The 287-nt window shown below is 31.7% G+C and overlaps 1 protein-coding gene across 15 annotated transcripts in view; it reads right to left on the minus strand.

Annotated features, from left to right (window-relative positions):
- The window catches only part of mical3a (microtubule associated monooxygenase, calponin and LIM domain containing 3a), a 192945-nt gene that overhangs the window by 38006 nt on the left and 154652 nt on the right, over positions 1-287 (minus strand). The window lies entirely within an intron of this gene.

A 287-nucleotide genomic window follows, 5' to 3' on the forward strand; every position in this document is an offset into this window, starting at 1 on the left:
ATGTAACCTCCATGTTATTTACTGTACCTTTCTCCATAATGATATTCCTATACTGGCACGTGTGACAATAAAAAGTTACCTGAACTTGACTCAAAAATCAAAATTAGTCAGTTATTTTCTGTTAGCCGTTAAGTCATTCCTTCTTGTGTTCAATACCAACATGCTAGCATATTTCACTGGGTTTAACTCATTTTTATTTAATGTAACCTCCATGTTATTTAATGTACCTTTCTCCTTAATAATATTACTATATTGGCACATGTGCCAATAAAAAGTTACCTGAACTT

This window comes from Etheostoma spectabile, chromosome 8 (assembly GCF_008692095.1).
Source record: "Etheostoma spectabile isolate EspeVRDwgs_2016 chromosome 8, UIUC_Espe_1.0, whole genome shotgun sequence".
In the NCBI taxonomy this organism is placed as follows: Eukaryota; Metazoa; Chordata; class Actinopteri; order Perciformes; family Percidae; genus Etheostoma; species Etheostoma spectabile.